The sequence below is a fragment of the Acanthisitta chloris genome, unplaced genomic scaffold (genome assembly GCF_000695815.1).
Source record: "Acanthisitta chloris isolate BGI_N310 unplaced genomic scaffold, ASM69581v1 scaffold4216, whole genome shotgun sequence".
NCBI lineage: Eukaryota > Metazoa > Chordata > Aves > Passeriformes > Acanthisittidae > Acanthisitta > Acanthisitta chloris.
The window spans coordinates 86,899-87,219 of NW_008676327.1; positions in this window are offsets into that span (position 1 = coordinate 86,899).

Here is a 321-nt window from a genome sequence, read left to right on the forward strand (position 1 = left end):
GGGGCCCCGGCCATCCCTGGCCCTGCCCTGGCCAGTGGGGCCAGGCAGCAGCAAGTTCTTTTGGGGTGAGAGCTGTGACCAGGGTCTGATGTCCTGCAGTAAAATGTCCTTCTCTTCACAGGCTGCTATTTTTTCCACTGAGCGCTCATTTCAGTGGGTTACCCCGTGCTGAGTGATGGTATCTGATGTTTTCGGATTCATGTTCATTTTGTTGTCAGTGCTGGTGTCCCCAGTCCCAAACCAAGCTGTCAAACTGTCTCCAATGGGAGCACACCCCTCTGGCCTCACACACATGCTGGCCTGTCTGTCTGTGTGTGTGTA